This window comes from Stenella coeruleoalba, assembly GCF_951394435.1.
Source record: "Stenella coeruleoalba genome assembly, contig: scaffold_63, whole genome shotgun sequence".
NCBI classification, from domain to species: domain Eukaryota; kingdom Metazoa; phylum Chordata; class Mammalia; order Artiodactyla; family Delphinidae; genus Stenella; species Stenella coeruleoalba.
The window spans coordinates 1,415,305-1,436,657 of record NW_027646017.1 but is presented as its reverse complement, the minus strand read 5'-3'; the positions used below and the strand labels follow the sequence as shown (position 1 = coordinate 1,436,657).

At 43.8% G+C, this 21,353-nt stretch overlaps 1 long non-coding RNA gene across 3 annotated transcripts in view; it reads left to right on the top strand.

Annotated features, from left to right (window-relative positions):
- LOC307181391 overlaps positions 1–21,353 on the top strand; it is a 1,281,417-nt gene that overhangs the window by 426,853 nt on the left and 833,211 nt on the right. The window contains exon 1 of one of the 3 annotated variants that reach the window (XR_013826641.1): positions 18,017–18,077. The exons of the other annotated variants lie outside the window; for them this stretch is intronic. This is a non-coding gene — a long non-coding RNA (uncharacterized lncRNA). Of the gene's footprint in view, positions 1–18,016; positions 18,078–21,353 lie in introns of those variants that run through there. 3 annotated transcript variants of the gene reach the window in all.

The following is a 21,353-nucleotide window of genomic DNA, read 5'->3' as shown; positions in this document are numbered from 1 at the left end:
GCTGACTCTCCAAGTGGGGAGAGTGTTAGTAAAGCGTCTGGAATGTTGCACCCGAGTACCAGGGGAGGAAAACTGAGACATATTTGAACACGTCTCCCGTTCACATGGTTGATCATACTTGGGTTCCACATGCATGTTTTAGCTGAAGGAAGAATACCTTAAACCTGGAGAGTTGAGAACCGTGTAATGGGTACCATGCAATATGACTTCAAAGGGTCTTCATTTGCTCACCGAACCTCTCCAATCCTATCACTGCTGCGTTTATGCCCCTGTACACATGCTTGATTCTCTTTCGGAGACATAGCAATCTATAGGTTTTAAGATACTTACTAGTCAGGTACATTCTTAGGCGTTTAATATGGGGTGTTGAGTCCATTTCGTTGAGCAAGGAGTAGCTCTTGTCTATTCCATATTTGACTTAAGGAACTTTATCTGTGCTCATTTCAATCTCTGGTTTTATGCAGCACCCCAACTCACCTTTACCCTTAAGCAAGCATAAGTTGGTTTTCTAAATTTGAGACCCTGTTCTGTTCTGTAATTCAGTTCCTGTGTAGCCAAGTTTACATTCCGTGTATTACTGATATCTTATGATGTTTCATTTTCTGTGTGACTTATTTCAGTTAGAATCATCGTACCTGAATCCACTCATTGTGCTGCTAAGGGCCTGATGACACAGATTTCATTGCTGAGTGATATTGCTTTGTAAGTAAATACCACAACTTCTTTATCCAGTTTTCATTTTCTGCGATGTTGAACTTGTACTGTAAACGAGGTTCTTGTAAACAGAGCCGTTCCAAACTTTGGGGTGGCTGTGTCTTTTTTATTTTAATTTCCCTAAGCTATAGGACCATAAGTGGAAGTGCCCTAGGTTCTGTTGCTTTGTTTTTTAGATGTTTCAGGAAACACCATACACTTCTCCTGAGTGGTTGTTGGCAATTTACATCCCGCCCATCAGCATAACAAGGCTCCCAGTTCTCCATGGCCTGTCCTGCCTTTCTGGATTTTATACTTTTTTCAGATGGCCCTTTTGACCGGGGGGAAGTGAGACTTCATTGTAGTGCAGATTTCCTTTGCAAGCTTGCTTGGTTGGCCAAGAAGGGCGTATGTGTTTTTTCCTGAATATATTCAGGAAAAAACGCATACGCCCTTTTTGGCCAAGTGCATCATTGTGGACGTTCTGCCTCTTTTCCTATGCTTTCAATGCAATTCCAGTCTACCTCCTGAAATCGGTTTCCTGCAATTCTGCCCCGCTTTCAAGTCCTCTTGGCAGCCTTACTTCAGTCTATTTTTGGACGATAGCTGTCATTTATAACTCTGCAGGTTTGTGAATTACAGTGCCCCTGCGCTCCTTTCTTCAACTCGGTTTCTTTTGAGCTGGCTGCAACACCGCAGGATGACTTCAGGCCCTAATCTGGTTCCGGTACGGCATGCTGAGCCTTTGGTTATTTCCTCTTCCTGTTGGGAAATGAGAGTTAAATTTGCCCGTCCAGACACCTCCAGCTAGCCTCTCATTGGTTCTCGCTATTCCTGTTCATCTTCCGCAGAAATTGCAAACTGTGCCAAACAGGAGGTTAAAGGCGCTGACTCTCCAAGTGGGGAGACTGTTAGTAAAGCGTCTGGAATGTTGCACCCGAGTACCAGGGGAGGAAAACTGAGAAATATTTGAACACGTCTCCCGATCACATGGTTGATCATACTCTGGGTTCCACATGCATGTTTTAGCTGAAGGAAGAATACCTAAAACCTGGGTAGTTGAAACCCGTGAAATGGGTACCATGCAATATGACTTCAAAGGGTCTTCATTTGCTCACCGAACCTCTCCAATCCTATCACTGCTGCGTTAATGCCCCTGTACACATGCTTGATTCTCTTTCGGAGACATAGCAATCCATAGGTTTTAAGATACTTACTAGTCAGGTACATTCTTAGGCGTTTAATATGCGGTGTTGAGTCCATTTCGTTGAGCAAGGAGTAGCTCTTGTCTATTCCATATTTGGCTTAAGGAACTTTATCTGTGCTCATTTCAATCTCTGGTTTTATGCAGCAACCCAACTCACCTTTCCCCTTAAGCAAGCATAAGTTGGTTTTCTAAATTTGAGAACCTGTTCTGTTTTGGAATTCAGTTCCTGTGTAGCCAAGTTTACATTCCGTGTATTAGTGATATCTTATGATGTTTCTTTTTCTGTGTGACTTATTTCAGTTAGAATCATCGTACCTGAATCTACTCATTATGCTGCTACGGGCCTGATGACATAGATTTCATTGCTGAGTGATACTGCTTTGTACGTAAGTACCACAAGTTCTTTATCCATTTTTTACTTTCTGCGATGTTGAACTTGTACTGTAAACGAGGTTCTTGTAAACAGAGGCGTCCCAAACTTTGGGGTGGCTGTGTCTTTTTGATTTTTATTTCCCTAAACTATAGGACCATAAGTGGAAGTGCCCTAGGCTCTGTTGCTTTGTTTTTTAGATGTTTCAGGAAACACCATACACTTCTCCCGAGTGGTTGTTGGCAATTTACATCCCGCCCATCAGCATAACAAGGCTCCCAGTTCTCCATGGCCTGTCCTGCCTTTCTGGATTTTACACTTTTTACAGATGGCCCTTTTGACCGGGGGGAAGTGAGACTTCATTGTAGTGCAGATTTCCTTTGCAAGCTTGCTTGGTTGGCCAAAAAGGGCATATGCGTTTTTTCCTGAATATATTCAGGAAAAAACGCATATGCCCTTTTTGGCCAAGTGCATCATTGTGGACGTTCTGCCTCTTTTCCTATGCTTTCAATGCAATTCCAGTCTACCTCCTGAAATCGGTTTCCTGCAATTCTGCCCCGCTTTCAAGTCCTCTTGGCAGCCTTACTTCAGTATATTTTTGGACGATAGCTGTCATTTATAACTCTGCAGGTTTGTGAATTACAGTGCCCCTGAGCTCCTTTCTTCAACTCGCTTTCTTGTGACCTGGCCGCAACACCGCAGGATGGCTTCAGGCCCTAATCTGGTTCCGGTACAGCACGCTGAGCCTTTGGTTATTTCCTCTTCCTGGTGGGAAATGAGAGTTAAATTTGCCCGTCCAGACACCTCCAGCTAGCCTCTCATTGGTTCTCGCTATTCCTGTTCATCTTCCGCAGAAATTGCAAACTGGGCCAAACAGGAGGTTAAAGGCGCTGACTCTCCAAGTGGGGAGAGTGTTAGTAAAGCGTCTGGAATGTTGCACCCGAGTACCAGGGGAGGAAAACTGAGACATATTTGAACACGTCTCCCGTTCACTTGGTTGATCATACTTGGGTTCCACATGCATGTTTTAGCTGAAGGAAGAATACCTTAAACCTGGAGAGTTGAGAACCGTGTAATGGGTACCATGCAATATGACTTCAAAGGGTCTTCATTTGCTCACCGAACCTCTCCAATCCTATCACTGCTGCGTTTATGCCCCTGTACACATGCTTGATTCTCTTTTGGAGACATAGCAATCCATAGGTTTTACGATACTTACTATTCAGGTACATTCTTAGGCGTTTAATATGCGGTGTTGAGTCCATTTCGTTGAGCAAGGAGTAGCTCTTGTCTATTCCATATTTGACTTAAGGAACTTTATCTGTGCTCATTTCAATCTCTGGTTTTATGCAGCACCCCAACTCACCTTTACCCTTAAGCAAGCATAAGTTGGTTTTCTAAATTTGAGACCCTGTTCTGTTCTGTAATTCAGTTCCTGTGTAGCCAAGTTTACATTCCGTGTATTACTGATATCTTATGATGTTTCTTTTTCTGTGTGACTTATTTCAGTTAGAATCATCATACCTGTATCCACTCATTGTGATGCTAAGGGCCTGATGACATAGATTTCATTGCTGAGTGATATTGCTTTGTAAGTAAATACCACAACTTCTTTATCCATTTTTCACTTTCTGCGATGTTGAACTTGTACTGTAAACGAGGTTGTTGTAAACAGAGGCGTCCCAAACTTTGGGGTGGCTGTGTCTTTTTGATTTTAATTTCCCTAAGCTATAGGACCATATGTGGCAGTGCCCTAGGCTCTGTTGCTTTGTTTTTTAGATGTTTCAGGAAACACCATACACTTCTCCCGAGTGTCTGTTGGCAATTTACATCCCGCCCATCAGCATAACAAGGCTCCCAGTTCTCCATGGCCTGTCCTGCCTTTCTGGATTTTACACTTTTTTCAGATGGCCCTTTTGACCAGGGGGAAGTGAGACTTCATTGTAGTGCAGATTTCCTTTGCAAGCTTGCTTGGTTGGCCAAAAAGGGCGTATGCGTTTTTTCCTGAATATATTCAGGAAAAAACGCATACGCCCTTTTTGGCCAAGTGCATCATTGTGGACGTTCTGCCTCTTTTCCTATGCTTTCAATGCAATTCCAGTCTACCTCCTGCAATCGGTTTCCTGCAATTCTGGCCCGCTTTCAAGTCCTCCTGGCAGCCTTACTTCAGTATATTTTTGGACGATAGCTGTCATTTATAACTCTGCAGGTTTGTGAATTACAGTGCCCCTGAGCTCCTTTCTTCAACTCGCTTTCTTTTCAGCTGGCCGCAACACCGCAGGATGGCTTCAGGCCCTAATCTGGTTCCGGTACGGCACGCTGAGCCTTTGGTTATTTCCTCTTCCTCGTGGGAAATGAGAGTTAAATTTGCCCGTCCAGACACCTCCAGCTAGCCTCTCATTGGTTCTCGCTATTCCTGTTCATCTTCCGCAGAAATTGCAAACTGGGCCAAACAGGAGGTTAAAGGCGCTGACTCTCCAAGTGGGGAGAGTGTTAGTAAAGCGTCTGGAATGTTGCACCCGAGTACCAGGGGAGGAAAACTGAGACATATTTGAACACGTCTCCCGTTCACATGGTTGATCATACTTGGGTTCCACATGCATGTTTTAGCTGAAGGAAGAATACCTTAAACCTGGGTAGTTGAAACCCGTGGAATGGGTACCATGCAATATGACTTCAAAGGGTCTTCATTTGCTCACCGAACCTCTCCAATCCTATCACTGCTGCGTTTATGCCCCTGTACACATGCTTGATTCTCTTTCGGAGACATAGCAATCCATAGGTTTTAAGATACTTACTAGTCAGGTACATTCTTAGGCGTTTAATATGGGGTGTTGAGTCCATTTCGTTGAGCAAGGAGTAGCTCTTGTCTATTCCATATTTGGCTTAAGGAACTTTATCTGTGCTCATTTCAATCTCTGGTTTTATGCAGCACCCCAACTCACCTTTCCCCTTAAGCAAGCATAAGTCGGTTTTCTAAATTTGAGACCCTGTTCTGTTCTGTAATTCAGTTCCTGTGTAGCCAAGTTTACATTCCGTGTATTACTGATATCTTATGATGTTTCTTTTTCTGTGTTACTTATTTCAGTTAGAATCATCATACCTGAATCCACTCATTGTGCTGCTAAGGGCCTGATGACACAGATTTCATTGCTGAGTGATATTGCTTTGTAAGTAAATACCACAACTTCTTTATCCATTTTTCACTTTCTGCGATGTTGAACTTGTACTGTAAACGAGGTTCTTGTAAACAGAGGCGTCCCAAACTTTGGGGTGGCTGTGTCTTTTTGATTTTAATTTCCCTAAGCTATAGGACCATAAGTGGCAGTGCCCTAGGCTCTGTTGCTTTGTTTTTTAGATGTTTCAGGAAACACCATACACTTCTCCCGAGTGTCTGTTGGCAATTTACATCCCGCCCATCAGCATAACAAGGCTCCCAGTTCTCCATGGCCTGTCCTGCCTTTCTGGATTTTACACTTTTTTCAGATGGCCCTTTTGACCAGGGGGAAGTGAGACTTCATTGTAGTGCAGATTTCCTTTGCAAGCTTGCTTGGTTGGCCAAAAAGGGCGTATGCGTTTTTTCCTGAATATATTCAGGAAAAAACGCATACGCCCTTTTTGGCCAAGTGCATCATTGTGGACGTTCTGCCTCTTTTCCTATGCTTTCAATGCAATTCCAGTCAACCTCCTGAAATCGGTTTCCTGCAATTCTGCCCCGCTTTCAAGTCCTCTTGGCAGCCTTACTTCAGTCTATTTTTGGACGATAGCTGTCATTTATAACTCTGCAGGTTTGTGAATTACAGTGCCCCTGAGCTCCTTTCTTCAACTCGCTTTCTTGTGACCTGGCCGCAACACTGCAGGATGGCTTTAGGCCCTAATCTGGTTCCGGCCCGGCATGGTGAGCCTTTGGTTAATTCCTCTTCCTGGTGGGAAATGAGAGTTAAATTTGCCCGTCCAGACACCTCCAGCTAGCCTCTCATTGGTTCTCGCTATTCCTGTTCATCTTCCGCAGAAATTGCAAACTGGGCCCAACAGGAGGTTAAAGGGACTGACTCTCCAAGTGGGGAGAGTGTTAGTAAAGCGTCTGGAATGTTGCACCCGAGTACCAGGGGAGGAAAACTGAGACATATTTGAACACGTCTCCCGATCACATGGTTGATCATACTCTAGGTTCCACATGCATGTTTTAGCTGAAGGAAGAATACCTTAAACCTGGGTAGTTGAAACCTGTGGAATGGGTACCATGCAATATGACTTCAAAGGGTCTTCATTTGCTCACCGAACCTCTCCAATCCTATCACTGCTGCGTTTATGCCCCTGTACACATGCTTGATTCTCTTTCGGAGACATAGCAATCCATAGGTTTTAAGATACTTACTAGTCAGGTACATTCTTAGGCGTTTAATATGGGGTGTTGAGTCCATTTCGTTGAGCAAGGAGTAGCTCTTGTCTATTCCATATTTGGCTTAAGGAACTTTATCTGTGCTCATTTCAATCTCTGGTTTTATGCAGCACCCCAACTCACCTTTCCCCTTAAGCAAGCATAAGTCGGTTTTCTAAATTTGAGACCCTGTTCTGTTCTGTAATTCAGTTCCTGTGTAGCCAAGTTTACATTCCGTGTATTACTGATATCTTATGATGTTTCTTTTTCTGTGTGACTTATTTCAGTTAGAATCATCATACCTGAATCCACTCATTGTGCTGCTAAGGGCCTGATGACACAGATTTCATTGCTGAGTGATATTGCTTTGTAAGTAAATACCACAACTTCTTTATCCATTTTTCACTTTCTGCGATGTTGAACTTGTACTGTAAACGAGGTTCTTGTAAACAGAGGCGTCCCAAACTTTGGGGTGGCTGTGTCTTTTTGATTTTAATTTCCCTAAACTATAGGACCATAAGTGGCAGTGCCCAAAGCTCTGTTGCTTTGTGTTTTAGATGTTTCAGGAAACACCATACACTTCTCCCGAGTGTCTGTTGGCAATTTACATCCCGCCCATCAGCATAACAAGGCTCCCAGTTCTCCATGGCCTGTCCTGCCTTTCTGGATTTTACACTTTTTTCAGATTGCCCTTTTGACCGGGGGGAAGTGAGACTTCATTGTAGTGCAGATTTCCTTTGCAAGCTTGCTTGGTTGGCCAAAAAGGGTGTATGCGTTTTTTCCTGAATATATTCAGGAAAAAACGCATACGCCCTTTTTGGCCAAGTGCATCATTGTGGACGTTCTGCCTCTTTTCCTATGCTTTCAATGCAATTTCAGTCTACCTCCTGAAATCGGTTTCCTGCAATTCTGCCCCGCTTTCAAGTCCTCTTGGCAGCCTTACTTCAGTCTATTTTTGGACGATAGCTGTCATTTATAACTCTGCAGGTTTGTGAATTACAGTGCCCCTGAGCTCCTTTCTTCAACTCGCTTTCTTGTGACCTGGCCGCAACACCGCAGGATGGCTTCAGGCCCTAATTTGGTTCTGGCACGGCACGCTGATCCTTTGGTTATTTCCTCCTCCTGGTGGGAAATGAGAGTTAAATTTGCCCGTCCAGACACCTCCAGCTAGCCTCTCATTGGTTCTCGCTATTCCTGTTCATCTTCCGCAGAAATTGCAAACTGGGCCAAACAGGAGGTTAAAGGGACTGACTCTCCAAGTGGGGAGAGTGTTAGTAAAGCGTCTGGAATGTTGCACCCGAGTACCAGGGGAGGAAAACTGAGACATATTTGAACACGTCTCCCGTTCACATGGTTGATCATACTTGGGTTCCATATGCATGTTTTAGCTGAAGGAAGAATACCTAAAACCTGGGTAGTTGAAACCCGTGGAATGGGTACCATGCAATATGACTTCAAAGGGTCTTCATTTGCTCACCGAACCTCTCCAATCCTATCACTGCTGCGTTTATGCCCCTGTACACATGCTTGATTCTCTTTCGGAGACATAGCAATCCATAGGTTTTAAGATACTTACTAGTCAGGTACATTCTTAGGCGTTTAATATGCGGTGTTGAGTCCATTTCATTGAGCAAGGAGTAGCTCTTGTCTATTCCATATTTGGCTTAAGGAACTTTATCTGTGCTCATTTCAATCTCTGGTTTTATGCAGCACCCCAACTCACCTTTCCCCTTAAGCAAGCATAAGTTGGTTTTCTAAATTTGAGACCCTGTTCTGTTCTGTAATTCAGTTCCTGTGTAGCCAAGTTTACATTCCGTGTATTACTGATATCTTATGATGTTTCTTTTTCTGTGTGACTTATTTCAGTTAGAATCCTCATACCTGAATCCACTCATTGTGCTGCTAAGGGCCTGATGACACAGATTTCATTGCTGAGTGATATTGCTTTGTAAGTAAATACCACATCTTCTTTATCCATTTTTCACTTTCTGCGATGTTGAACTTGTACTGTAAACGAAGTTCTTGTAAACAGAGCCGTTCCAAACTTTGGGGTGGCTGTGTCTTTTTGATTTTGAATTCCCTAAGCTATAGGACCATAAGTGGAAGTGCCCTAGGCTCTGTTGCTTTGTTTTTTAGATGTTTCAGGAAACACCATACACTTCTCCCGAGTGTCTGTTGGCAATTTACATCCCGCCCATCAGCATAACAAGGCTCCCAGTTCTCCATGGCCTGTCCTGCCTTTCTGGATTTTACACTTTTTTCAGATGGCCCTTTTGACCGGGGGGAAGTGAGACTTCATTGTAGTGCAGATTTCCTTTGCAAGCTTGCTTGGTTGGCCAAAAAGTGCGTATGCGTTTTTTCCTGAATATATTCAGGAAAAAACGCATACGCCCTTTTTGGCCAAGTGCATCATTGTGGACGTTCTGCCTCTTTTCCTATGCATTCAATGCAATTCCAGTCTACCTCCTGAAATCGGTTTCCTGCAATTCTGCCCCGCTTTGAAGTCCTCTTGGCAGCCTTACTTCAGTCTATTTTTGGACGATAGCTGTCATTTATAACTCTGCAGGTTTGTGAATTACAGTGCCCCTGAGCTCCTTTCTTCAACTCGCTTTCTTGTGAGCTGGCCGCAACACCGCAGGATGGCTTCAGGCCCTAATCTGGTTCCGGCACGGCACGCTGAGCCTTTGGTTAATTCCTCTTCCTGGTGGGAAATGAGAGTTAAATTTGCCCGTCCAGAAACCTCCAGCTAGTCTCTCATTGGTTCTCGCTATTCCTGTTCATCTTCCGCAGAAATTGCAAACTGTGCCAAACAGGAGGTTAAAGACACTGACTCTCCAAGTCGGGAGAGTGTTAGTAAAGCGTCTGGAATGTTGCACCCGAGTACCAGGGGAGGAAAACTGAGACATATTTGAACACGTCTCCCGATCACATGGTTGATCATACTTGGGTTCCACATGCATGTTTTAGCTGAAGGAAGAATACCTTAAACCTGGAGAGTTGAGACCCGTGTAATGGGTACCATGCAATATGACTTCAAACGGTCTTCATTTGCTCACCGAACCTCTCCAATCCTATCACTGCTGCGTTTATGCCCCTGTACACATGCTTGATTCTCTTTTGGAGACATAGCAATCCATAGGTTTTAAGATACTTACTAGTCAGGTACATTCTTAGGCGTTTAATATGCGGTGTTGAGTCCATTTCGTTGAGCAAGGAGTAGCTCTTGTCTATTCCATATTTGACTTAAGGAACTTTATCTGTGCTCATTTCAATCTCTGGTTTTATGCAGCACCCCACCTCACCTTTACCCTTAAGCAAGCATAAGTTGGTTTTCTAAATTTGAGACCCTGTTCTGTTCTGTAATTCAGTTCCTGTGTAGCCAAGTTTACATTCCGTGTATTACTGATATCTTATGATGTTTCTTTTTCTGTGTGACTTACTTCAGTTAGAATCATCATACCTGAATCCACTCATTGTGCTGCTAAGGGCCTGATGACACAGATTTCATTGCTGAGTGATATTGCTTTGTAAGTAAATACCACAACTTCTTTATCCATTTTTCACTTTCTGCGATGTTGAACTTGTACTGTAAACGAGGTTCTTGTAAACAGAGCCGTTCCAAACTTTGGGGTGGCTGTGTCTTTTTGATTTTAATTTCCCTAAGCTATAGGACCATAAGTGGAAGTGCCCTAGGCTCTGTTGCTTTGTTTTTTAGATGTTTCAGGAAACACCATACACTTCTCCCGAGTGGTTGTTGGCAGTTTACATCCCGCCCATCAGCATAACAAGGCTCCCAGTTCTCCATGGCCTGTCCTGCCTTTCTGGATTTTACACTTTTTTCAGATGGCCCTTTTGACCGGGGGGAAGTGAGACTTCATTGTAGTGCAGATTTCCTTTGCAAGCTTGCTTGGTTGGCCAAAAAGGGCGTATGCGTTTTTTCCTGAATATATTCAGGAAAAAACGCATACGCCCTTTTTGGCCAAGTGCATCATTGTGGACGTTCTGCCTCTTTTCCTATGCTTTCAATGCAATTCCAGTCTACCTCCTGCAATTGGTTTCCTGCAATTCTGCCCCGCTTTCAAGTCCTCTTGGCAGCCTTACTTCAGTCTATTTTTGGATGATAGCTGTCATTTATAACTCTGCAGGTTTGTGAATTACAGTGCCCCTGAGCTCCTTTCTTCAACTCGCTTTCTTGTGACCTGGCCGCAACACCGCAAGATGGCTTCAGGCCCTAATCTGGTTCCGGCACGGCACACTGAGCCTTTGGTTATTTCCTCTTCCTGGTGGGAAATGAGAGTTAAATTTGCCCGTCCAGACACCTCCAGCTAGCCTCTCATTGGTTCTCGCTATTCCTGTTCATCTTCCGCAGAAATTGCAAACTGGGCCAAACAGGAGGTTAAAGGGACTGACTCTCCAAGTGGGGAGAGTGTTAGTAAAGCGTCTGGAATGTTGCACCCGAGTACCAGGGGAGGAAAACTGAGACATATTTGAACACGTCTCCCGTTCACATGGTTGATCATACTTGGGTTCCATATGCATGTTTTAGCTGAAGGAAGAATACCTAAAACCTGGGTAGTTGAAACCCGTGGAATGGGTACCATGCAATATGACTTCAAAGGGTCTTCATTTGCTCACCGAACCTCTCCAATCCTATCACTGCTGCGTTTATGCCCCTGTACACATGCTTGATTCTCTTTCGGAGACATAGCAATCCATAGGTTTTAAGATACTTACTAGTCAGGTACATTCTTAGGCGTTTAATATGCGGTGTTGAGTCCATTTCATTGAGCAAGGAGTAGCTCTTGTCTATTCCATATTTGGCTTAAGGAACTTTATCTGTGCTCATTTCAATCTCTGGTTTTATGCAGCACCCCAACTCACCTTTACCCTTAAGCAAGCATAAGTTGGTTTTCTAAATTTGAGACCCTGTTCTGTTCTGTAATTCAGTTCCTGTGTAGCCAAGTTTACATTCCGTGTATTAGTGATAACTTATGATGTTTCTTTTTCTGTGTGACTTATTTCAGTTAGAATCATCATACCTGAATCCACTCATTGTGATGCTAAGGGCCTGATGACATAGATTTCATTGCTGAGTGATATTGCTTTGTAAGTAAATACCACAACTTCTTTATCCATTTTTCACTTTCTGCGATGTTGAACTTGTACTGTAAACGAGGTTCTTGTAAACAGAGGCGTCCCAAACTTTGGGGTGGCTGTGTCTTTTTGATTTTAATTTCCCTAAGCTATAGGACCATAAGTGGCAGTGCCCTAGGCTCTGTTGCTTTGTTTTTTAGATATTTCAGGAAACACCATACACTTCTCCCGAGTGTCTGTTGGCAATTTACATCCCGCCCATCAGCATAACAAGGCTCCCAGTTCTCCATGGCCTGTCCTGCCTTTCTGGATTTTACACTTTTTTCAGATGGCCCTTTTGACCAGGGGGAAGTGAGACTTCATTGTAGTGCAGATTTCCTTTGCAAGCTTGCTTGGTTGGCCAAAAAGGGCGTATGCGTTTTTTCCTGAATATATTCAGGAAAAAACGCATACGCCCTTTTTGGCCAAGTGCATCATTGTGGACGTTCTGCCTCTTTTCCTATGCTTTCAATGCAATTCCAGTCAACCTCCTGAAATCGGTTTCCTGCAATTCTGCCCCGCTTTCAAGTCCTCTTGGCAGCCTTACTTCAGTCTATTTTTGGACGATAGCTGTCATTTATAACTCTGCAGGTTTGTGAATTACAGTGCCCCTGAGCTCCTTTCTTCAACTCGCTTTCTTGTGACCTGGCCGCAACACTGCAGGATGGCTTTAGGCCCTAATCTGGTTCCGGCCCGGCATGGTGAGCCTTTGGTTAATTCCTCTTCCTGGTGGGAAATGAGAGTTAAATTTGCCCGTCCAGACACCTCCAGCTAGCCTCTCATTGGTTCTCGCTATTCCTGTTCATCTTCCGCAGAAATTGCAAACTGGGCCCAACAGGAGGTTAAAGGGACTGACTCTCCAAGTGGGGAGAGTGTTAGTAAAGCGTCTGGAATGTTGCACCCGAGTACCAGGGGAGGAAAACTGAGACATATTTGAACACGTCTCCCGATCACATGGTTGATCATACTCTAGGTTCCACATGCATGTTTTAGCTGAAGGAAGAATACCTTAAACCTGGGTAGTTGAAACCTGTGGAATGGGTACCATGCAATATGACTTCAAAGGGTCTTCATTTGCTCACCGAACCTCTCCAATCCTATCACTGCTGCGTTTATGCCCCTGTACACATGCTTGATTCTCTTTCGGAGACATAGCAATCCATAGGTTTTAAGATACTTACTAGTCAGGTACATTCTTAGGCGTTTAATATGGGGTGTTGAGTCCATTTCGTTGAGCAAGGAGTAGCTCTTGTCTATTCCATATTTGGCTTAAGGAACTTTATCTGTGCTCATTTCAATCTCTGGTTTTATGCAGCACCCCAACTCACCTTTCCCCTTAAGCAAGCATAAGTCGGTTTTCTAACTTTGAGACCCTGTTCTGTTCTGTAATTCAGTTCCTGTGTAGCCAAGTTTACATTCCGTGTATTACTGATATCTTATGATGTTTCTTTTTCTGTGTGACTTATTTCAGTTAGAATCATCATACCTGAATCCACTCATTGTGCTGCTAAGGGCCTGATGACACAGATTTCATTGCTGAGTGATATTGCTTTGTAAGTAAATACCACAACTTCTTTATCCATTTTTCACTTTCTGCGATGTTGAACTTGTACTGTAAACGAGGTTCTTGTAAACAGAGGCGTCCCAAACTTTGGGGTGGCTGTGTCTTTTTGATTTTAATTTCCCTAAGCTATAGGACCATAAGTGGCAGTGCCCAAAGCTCTGTTGCTTTGTGTTTTAGATGTTTCAGGAAACACCATACACTTCTCCCGAGTGTCTGTTGGCAATTTACATCCCGCCCATCAGCATAACAAGGCTCCCAGTTCTCCATGGCCTGTCCTGCCTTTCTGGATTTTACACTTTTTTCAGATTGCCCTTTTGACCGGGGGGAAGTGAGACTTCATTGTAGTGCAGATTTCCTTTGCAAGCTTGCTTGGTTGGCCAAAAAGTGCGTATGCGTTTTTTCCTGAATATATTCAGGAAAAAACGCATACGCCCTTTTTGGCCAAGTGCATCATTGTGGACGTTCTGCCTCTTTTCCTATGCATTCAATGCAATTCCAGTCTACCTCCTGAAATCGGTTTCCTGCAATTCTGCCCCGCTTTCAAGTCCTCTTGGCAGCCTTACTTCAGTCTATTTTTGGACGATAGCTGTCATTTATAACTCTGCAGGTTTGTGAATTACAGTGCCCCTGAGCTCCTTTCTTCAACTCGCTTTCTTTTGAGCTGGCCGCAACACCGCAGGATGGCTTCAGGCCCTAATCTGGTTCCGGCACGGCACGCTGAGCCTTTGGTTAATTCCTCTTCCTGGTGGGAAATGAGAGTTAAATTTGCCCGTCCAGACACCTCCAGCTAGCCTCTCATTGGTTCTCGCTATTCCTGTTCATCTTCCGCAGAAATTGCAAACTGTGCCAAACAGGAGGTTAAAGGCGCTGACTCTCCAAGTGGGGAGAGTGTTAGTAAAGCGTCTGGAATGTTGCACCCGAGTACCAGGGGAGGAAAACTGAGACATATTTGAACACGTCTCCCGATCACATGGTTGATCGTACTCTGGGTTCCACATGCATGTTTTAGCTGAAGGAAGAATACCTAAAACCTGGGTAGTTGAAACCCGTGGAATGGGTACCATGCAATATGACTTCAAAGGGTCTTCATTTGCTCACCGAACCTCTCCAATCCTATCACTGCTGCGTTTATGCCCCTGTACACATGCTTGATTCTCTTTCGGAGACATAGCAATCTATAGGTTTTAAGATACTTACTAGTCAGGTACATTCTTAGGCGTTTAATATGCGGTGTTGAGTCCATTTCGTTGAGCAAGGAGTAGCTCTTGTCTATTCCATATTTGACTTAAGGAACTTTATCTGTGCTCATTTCAATCTCTGGTTTTATGCAGCACCCCAACTCACCTTTACCCTTAAGCAAGCATAAGTTGGTTTTCTAAATTTGAGACCCTGTTCTGTTCTGTAATTCAGTTCCTGTGTAGCCAAGTTTACATTCCGTGTATTAGTGATAACTTATGATGTTTCTTTTTCTGTGTGACTTATTTCAGTTAGAATCATCATACCTGAATCCACTCATTGTGATGCTAAGGGCCTGATGACATAGATTTCATTGCTGAGTGATATTGCTTTGTAAGTAAATACCACAACTTCTTTATCCATTTTTCACTTTCTGCGATGTTGAACTTGTACTGTAAACGAGGTTCTTGTAAACAGAGGCGTCCCAAACTTTGGGGTGGCTGTGTCTTTTTGATTTTAATTTCCCTAAGCTATAGGACCATAAGTGGCAGTGCCCTAGGCTCTGTTGCTTTGTTTTTTAGATGTTTCAGGAAACACCATACACTTCTCCCGAGTGTCTGTTGGCAATTTACATCCCGCCCATCAGCATAACAAGGCTCCCAGTTCTCCATGGCCTGTCCTGCCTTTCTGGATTTTACACTTTTTTCAGATGGCCCTTTTGACCAGGGGGAAGTGAGACTTCATTGTAGTGCAGATTTCCTTTGCAAGCTTGCTTGGTTGGCCAAAAAGGGCGTATGCGTTTTTTCCTGAATATATTCAGGAAAAAACGCATACGCCCTTTTTGGCCAAGTGCATCATTGTGGACGTTCTGCCTCTTTTCCTATGCTTTCAATGCAATTCCAGTCAACCTCCTGAAATCGGTTTCCTGCAATTCTGCCCCGCTTTCAAGTCCTCTTGGCAGCCTTACTTCAGTCTATTTTTGGACGATAGCTGTCATTTATAACTCTGCAGGTTTGTGAATTACAGTGCCCCTGAGCTCCTTTCTTCAACTCGCTTTCTTGTGACCTGGCCGCAACACTGCAGGATGGCTTTAGGCCCTAATCTGGTTCCGGCCCGGCATGGTGAGCCTTTGGTTAATTCCTCTTCCTGGTGGGAAATGAGAGTTAAATTTGCCCGTCCAGACACCTCCAGCTAGCCTCTCATTGGTTCTCGCTATTCCTGTTCATCTTCCGCAGAAATTGCAAACTGGGCCCAACAGGAGGTTAAAGGGACTGACTCTCCAAGTGGGGAGAGTGTTAGTAAAGCGTCTGGAATGTTGCACCCGAGTACCAGGGGAGGAAAACTGAGACATATTTGAACACGTCTCCCGATCACATGGTTGATCATACTCTAGGTTCCACATGCATGTTTTAGCTGAAGGAAGAATACCTTAAACCTGGGTAGTTGAAACCTGTGGAATGGGTACCATGCAATATGACTTCAAAGGGTCTTCATTTGCTCACCGAACCTCTCCAATCCTATCACTGCTGCGTTTATGCCCCTGTACACATGCTTGATTCTCTTTCGGAGACATAGCAATCCATAGGTTTTAAGATACTTACTAGTCAGGTACATTCTTAGGCGTTTAATATGGGGTGTTGAGTCCATTTCGTTGAGCAAGGAGTAGCTCTTGTCTATTCCATATTTGGCTTAAGGAACTTTATCTGTGCTCATTTCAATCTCTGGTTTTATGCAGCACCCCAACTCACCTTTCCCCTTAAGCAAGCATAAGTCGGTTTTCTAAATTTGAGACCCTGTTCTGTTCTGTAATTCAGTTCCTGTGTAGCCAAGTTTACATTCCGTGTATTACTGATATCTTATGATGTTTCTTTTTCTGTGTGACTTATTTCAGTTAGAATCATCATACCTGAATCCACTCATTGTGCTGCTAAGGGCCTGATGACACAGATTTCATTGCTGAGTGATATTGCTTTGTAAGTAAATACCACAACTTCTTTATCCATTTTTCACTTTCTGCGATGTTGAACTTGTACTGTAAACGAGGTTCTTGTAAACAGAGGCGTCCCAAACTTTGGGGTGGCTGTGTCTTTTTGATTTTAATTTCCCTAAACTATAGGACCATAAGTGGCAGTGCCCAAAGCTCTGTTGCTTTGTGTTTTAGATGTTTCAGGAAACACCATACACTTCTCCCGAGTGTCTGTTGGCAATTTACATCCCGCCCATCAGCATAACAAGGCTCCCAGTTCTCCATGGCCTGTCCTGCCTTTCTGGATTTTACACTTTTTTCAGATTGCCCTTTTGACCGGGGGGAAGTGAGACTTCATTGTAGTGCAGATTTCCTTTGCAAGCTTGCTTGGTTGGCCAAAAAGGGTGTATGCGTTTTTTCCTGAATATATTCAGGAAAAAACGCATACGCCCTTTTTGGCCAAGTGCATCATTGTGGACGTTCTGCCTCTTTTCCTATGCTTTCAATGCAATTTCAGTCTACCTCCTGAAATCGGTTTCCTGCAATTCTGCCCCGCTTTCAAGTCCTCTTGGCAGCCTTACTTCAGTCTATTTTTGGACGATAGCTGTCATTTATAACTCTGCAGGTTTGTGAATTACAGTGCCCCTGAGCTCCTTTCTTCAACTCGCTTTCTTGTGACCTGGCCGCAACACCGCAGGATGGCTTCAGGCCCTAATTTGGTTCCGGCACGGCACGCTGATCCTTTGGTTATTTCCTCCTCCTGGTGGGAAATGAGAGTTAAATTTGCCCGTCCAGACACCTCCAGCTAGCCTCTCATTGGTTCTCGCTATTCCTGTTCATCTTCCGCAGAAATTGCAAACTGTGCCAAACAGGAGGTTAAAGGCGCTGACTCTCCAAGTGGGGAGAGTGTTAGTAAAGCGTCTGGAATGTTGCACCCGAGTACCAGGGGAGGAAAACTGAGACATATTTGAACACGTCTCCCGATCACATGGTTGATCGTACTCTGGGTTCCACATGCATGTTTTAGCTGAAGGAAGAATACCTAAAACCTGGGTAGTTGAAACCCGTGGAATGGGTACCATGCAATATGACTTCAAAGGGTCTTCATTTGCTCACCGAACCTCTCCAATCCTATCACTGCTGCGTTTATGCCCCTGTACACATGCTTGATTCTCTTTCGGAGACATAGCAATCTATAGGTTTTAAGATACTTACTAGTCAGGTACATTCTTAGGCGTTTAATATGGGGTGTTGAGTCCATTTCGTTGAGCAAGGAGTAGCTCTTGTCTATTCCATATTTGACTTAAGGAACTTTATCTGTGCTCATTTCAATCTCTGGTTTTATGCAGCACCCCAACTCACCTTTACCCTTAAGCAAGCATAAGTTGGTTTTCTAAATTTGAGACCCTGTTCTGTTCTGTAATTCAGTTCCTGTGTAGCCAAGTTTACATTCCGTGTATTACTGATATCTTATGATGTTTCTTTTTCTGTGTGACTTATTTCAGTTAGAATCATCGTACCTGAATCCACTCATTGTGCTGCTAAGGGCCTGATGACACAGATTTCATTGCTGAGTTATATTGCTTTGTAAGTAAATACCACAACTTCTTTATCCATTTTTCACTTTCTGCGATGTTGAACTTGTACTGTAATCGAGGTTCTTGTAAACAGAGCCGTTCCAAACTTTGGGGTGGCTGTGTCTTTTTTATTTTAATTTCCCTAAGCTATAGGACCATAAGTGGAAGTGCCCTAGGTTCTGTTGCTTTGTTTTTTAGATGTTTCAGGAAACACCATACACTTCTCCTGAGTGGTTGTTGGCAATTTACATCCCGCCCATCAGCATAACAAGGCTCCCAGTTCTCCATGGCCTGTCCTGCCTTTCTGGATTTTATACTTTTTTCAGATGGCCCTTTTGACCGGGGGGAAGTGAGACTTCATTGTAGTGCAGATTTCCTTTGCAAGCTTGCTTGGTTGGCCAAGAAGGGCGTATGTGTTTTTTCCTGAATATATTCAGGAAAAAACGCATACGCCCTTTTTGGCCAAGTGCATCATTGTGGACGTTCTGCCTCTTTTCCTATGCTTTCAATGCAATTCCAGTCTACCTCCTGAAATCGGTTTCCTGCAATTCTGCCCCGCTTTCAAGTCCTCTTGGCAGCCTTACTTCAGTCTATTTTTGGACGATAGCTGTCATTTATAACTCTGCAGGTTTGTGAATTACAGTGCCCCTGCGCTCCTTTCTTCAACTCGGTTTCTTTTGAGCTGGCTGCAACACCGCAGGATGACTTCAGGCCCTAATCTGGTTCCGGTACGGCACGCTGAGCCTTTGGTTATTTCCTCTTCCTGTTGGGAAATGAGAGTTAAATTTGCCCGTCCAGACACCTCCAGCTAGCCTCTCATTGGTTCTCGCTATTCCTGTTCATCTTCCACAGAAATTGCAAACTGTGCCAAACAGGAGGTTAAAGGCGCTGACTCTCCAAGTGGGGAGACTGTTAGTAAAGCGTCTGGAATGTTGCACCCGAGTACCAGGGGAGGAAAACTGAGACATATTTGAACACGTCTCCCGATCACATGGTTGATCATACTCTGGGTTCCACATGCATGTTTTAGCTGAAGGAAGAATACCTAAAACCTGGGTAGTTGAAACCCGTGAAATGGGTACCATGCAATATGACTTCAAAGGGTCTTCATTTGCTCACCGAACCTCTCCAATCCTATCACTGCTGCGTTAATGCCCCTGTACACATGCTTGATTCTCTTTCGGAGACATAGCAATCCATAGGTTTTAAGATACTTACTAGTCAGGTACATTCTTAGGCGTTTAATATGCGGTGTTGAGTCCATTTCGTTGAGCAAGGAGTAGCTCTTGTCTATTCCATATTTGGCTTAAGGAACTTTATCTGTGCTCATTTCAATCTCTGGTTTTATGCAGCAACCCAACTCACCTTTACCCTTAAGCAAGCATAAGTTGGTTTTCTAAATTTGAGAACCTGTTCTGTTTTGGAATTCAGTTCCTGTGTAGCCAAGTTTACATTCCGTGTATTAGTGATATCTTATGATGTTTCTTTTTCTGTGTGACTTATTTCAGTTAGAATCATCGTACCTGAATCTACTCATTATGCTGCTACGGGCCTGATGACATAGATTTCATTGCTGAGTGATACTGATTTGTACGTAAGTACCACAAGTTCTTTATCCATTTTTCACTTTCTGCGATGTTGAACTTGTACTGTAAACGAGGTTCTTGTAAACAGAGGCGTCCCAAACTTTGGGGTGGCTGTGTCTTTTTGATTTTTATTTCCCTAAACTATAGGACCATAAGTGGAAGTGCCCTAGGCTCTGTTGCTTTGTTTTTTAGATGTTTCAGGAAACACCATACACTTCTCCCGAGTGGTTGTTGGCAATTTACATCCCGCCCATCAGCATAACAAGGCTCCCAGTTCTCCATGGCCTGTCCTGCCTTTCTGGATTTTACACTTTTTACAGATGGCCCTTTTGACCGGGGGGAAGTGAGACTTCATTGTAGTGCAGATTTCCTTTGCAAGCTTGCTTGGTTGGCCAAAAAGGGCGTATGCGTTTTTTCCTGAATATATTCAGGAAAAAACGCATACGCCCTTTTTGGCCAAGTGCATCATTGTGGACGTTCTGCCTCTTTTCCTATGCTTTCAATGCAATTCCAGTCTACCTCCTGAAATCGGTTTCCTGCAATTCTGCCCCGCTTTCAAGTCCTCTTGGCAGCCTTACTTCAGTATATTTTTGGACGATAGCTGTCATTTATAACTCTGCAGGTTTGTGAATTACAGTGCCCCTGAGCTCCTTTCTTCAACTCGCTTTCTTGTGACCTGGCCGCAACACCGCAGGATGGCTTCAGGCCCTAATCTGCTTCCGGTACAGCACGCTGAGCCTTTGGTTATTTCCTCTTCCTGGTGGGAAATGAGAGTTAAATTTGCCCGTCCAGACACCTCCAGCTAGCCTCTCATTGGTTCTCGCTATTCCTGTTCATCTTCCGCAGAAATTGCAAACTGGGCCAAACAGGAGGTTAAAGGCGCTGACTCTCCAAGTGGGGAGAGTGTTAGTAAAGCGTCTGGAATGTTGCACCCGAGTACCAGGGGAGGAAAACTGAGACATATTTGAACACGTCTCCCGTTCACATGGTTGATCATACTTGGGTTCCACATGCATGTTTTAGCTGAAGGAAGAATACCTTAAACCTGGAGAGTTGAGAACCGTGTAATGGGTACCATGCAATATGACTTCAAAGGGTCTTCATTTGCTCACCGAACCTCTCCAATCCTATCACTGCTGCGTTTATGCCCCTGTACACATGCTTGATTCTCTTTTGGAGACATAGCAATCCATAGGTTTTACGATACTTACTATTCAGGTACATTCTTAGGCGTTTAATATGCGGTGTTGAGTCCATTTCGTTGAGCAAGGAGTAGCTCTTGTCTATTCCATATTTGACTTAAGGAACTTTATCTGTGCTCATTTCAATCTCTGGTTTTATGCAGCACCCCAACTCACCTTTCCCCTTAAGCAAGCATAAGTTGGTTTTCTAAATTTGAGACCCTGTTCTGTTCTGTAATTCAGTTCCTGTGTAGCCAAGTTTACATTCCGTGTATTACTGATATCTTATGATGTTTCTTTTTCTGTGTGACTTATTTCAGTTAGAATCATCATACCTGTATCCACTCATTGTGATGCTAAGGGCCTGATGACATAGATTTCATTGCTGAGTGATATTGCTTTGTAAGTAAATACCACAACTTCTTTATCCATTTTTCACTTTCTGCGATGTTGAACTTGTACTGTAAACGAGGTTGTTGTAAACAGAGGCGTCCCAAACTTTGGGGTGGCTGTGTCTTT